This window comes from Myripristis murdjan, chromosome 3, assembly GCF_902150065.1.
Source record: "Myripristis murdjan chromosome 3, fMyrMur1.1, whole genome shotgun sequence".
Lineage (NCBI taxonomy): Eukaryota > Metazoa > Chordata > Actinopteri > Holocentriformes > Holocentridae > Myripristis > Myripristis murdjan.
In genome coordinates this window covers 28,450,863-28,453,362 of record NC_043982.1, presented here as the reverse complement: position 1 = coordinate 28,453,362, position 2,500 = coordinate 28,450,863, and the positions used below count along the sequence as shown (strand labels likewise).

The window sequence follows — 2,500 nt, the reverse complement described above, 5'->3', positions numbered from 1 at the left end:
AAACTATATGCCATATCACATGTGCATATTATTTTTCTGTTAATGATAGGATTTGTTTATACTTGCATGTATAATGAGTGTGTATTCCTGATTTGTGTGCACTTGTGTGTGTGTGTGTGTGTGTGTGTGTGTGTATTTGTGAGTGTCTTATGACTATGACTTAATTCATACAGCACTTGTGTGACAGATAGGGATTTATGGGATGCATTGTTATCTAAGTGCTATGCTATATTATGTTTTCTTTTTTTTATTCTCCTTTTTTAAAACTATTGGTAATTGTTGGTACTTCCAAATTGCGCATATTTATTTCCAGTCATATGCTACCTTTGCTACTTTTTGAGCCTCTTGAGGGTTTTTAGGCAATTCTTTCTCACATTTCCCTGCTAACTGTATTTTGTATCTTTTAATTTTTAAGTTTAAATAAACAGCTGGTTTACTTTTAAGTTCGTATTGTGTTGAAACCTTTGCAGCTAATGTTTCTGTTTTAGATCGCAGATTTAAAAAAAATCTAGTAGTAGTAGTAGTATTAGTAGTACTAGTAGTATTAGCAGTAGTAGTATTGCTGTTAAATTGGAGTTGTGCTGAGTGTATCTCCCAGTGACTGTGACTAGTCCACCACCAAATAATAAAAAACAACAGCCTCTGGAGTTTTCCATCAATACTCGGGGACAATATGGTGCTTCAATTACCACTACAGGGAACCAGGGAGAGAGAAAAATATGGTAACATACATTATTTATGGTATAAAATGAGTCGACAGTTGAAGCGGTGTGGATATGGCTTGTTCTCAGCAGAGAATGGCAGTATGTCAGACTGCCACTGCTTGCAATAGGAAACAGAGGAAAAACAGCTTTTCTGTGGAATAACATCATTCAGTGTTTCCAGGTTATGTAATGAGAGCTGAAGTTGTTTGGGTACGGCTCTGGATATCCAGTAGACAAGGTGGAGTTAGATCAGAATACATTAGAATTGCTAAGTGTTGTTCCGCATTGCTCTATGGAGGAAGTGCTATTAGTGCATGCAGTATTTTATGCCTTCAGTAAATCTATATTTTTTCAATTCGTTAGAAGCGAGCAATCAACGCTAACATATCAAATAAATGCTTTTTGTTGTTTACTGTAAACACAAAACCAATATGTCAGCTTGGCAATATCATCACATATTGGTTGACAGATTTATCAGTATCAGTGTTTATCCTGGCTGATATGGAAACAAACAAACAAAGAGTGCAGTATGGAACTTTTACATCGAAATACATTTTTGTTGTGTTCATTCTGATGCTCAATGAGCTCACACAATAATGAGTAAGCTGATAAAACTCCCTGCATTCTGTAATATTGCTAGCATTGCAAAGCTGGTGTGTGTGGCGACATTCCCGCACTGCTGCACAGCTGACCTTTACTGACGTGTTTTACATCAACCGCACTTCACAACTTCGACTGGCATTATATAACTGAAATTATAGCAAGGCTAATTACCTTGTCTGATGACTCTTTGACTCTCTTAGTTTTTTTCTCCTGCTTTCTTTTGTACATGCAGAGTGAAAAGCATCACCAAGAACAAGATGGGATGTACTTTTCAAGCAGCATTTAATTTACCAACACAAGAGGGAGACAAATCATTCAGGGGTGTAAAGTTTCGCACTGTAATTTTAAAATGTTGAAATGTTTATAGTTCAGCTGTAAAATATCAAGTTTCTAATACGTATCTTTATTACAACTATTGGAGCATCAAATTTGAATTTTGTTTGCTGCAGTGTGTTTTTATGTATGCACTAGAAAAGTGGACTCTGCTGGGCAGGCTGTGTGTCCAGCGTGTGTGTATGAGAGTTGTGGAATGAAAGGGAGACAATATGCAGAGTACGACAAAAGCATTTCAGCAGCTAGCTGACATTACTGAATGTTTTCAAACAACTACAATGTTGTAATGTTTAATTGAATGAATACAAGCCACAGCTGTCTAACCTTGGCATGCAAATCTGGACAGGAACAATTCCAAAAGACCAGCGATGTAAAATGTCAACTTCAATGTGATAATGCCGTCAAAGGAATCCACCAACTAACGTGCCACCATGTACCTTAATTTTTGAACATATGGCAAGAAATTATGTTTGTAACTGTGTTTGAATCTGTGGCAACAAGACATGATTGGTTTTCCCTAACGGAAACAAAAAAATAAAACAAAACAAAACAAAACAAAAAAAGTTGTTTATCACTTGCAGCCCCTACCAGCCAGTTCAGAGGAGTGACGAGTTAGCACTGATTTGTGGTATAAAACAGGTTTTTCAAAGGCTTTGAATCACTGCAACCACGAGACTCACTTGATCATGCAGTCATAACTGTGAACAAAAAATATTAGACTGACAGGCCCAGTATTATTCAAGATTAGCTGCGGACAGATACAAACACAGACAGACAGATACACACAACCGAACATGTGATCCCCTCCAGGATGTCGTCTGGTGGAGATAAAAATCTGGGCCAATACATTGTTACTGGAA

The 2,500-nt window shown here is 37.0% G+C and overlaps 1 protein-coding gene across 1 annotated transcript in view; it reads right to left on the bottom strand.

Moving 5' to 3' along the window:
* The window catches only part of LOC115378771 (CUB and sushi domain-containing protein 1-like), a 659,837-nt gene that overhangs the window by 104,808 nt on the left and 552,529 nt on the right, over positions 1 to 2,500 (bottom strand). The window lies entirely within an intron of this gene.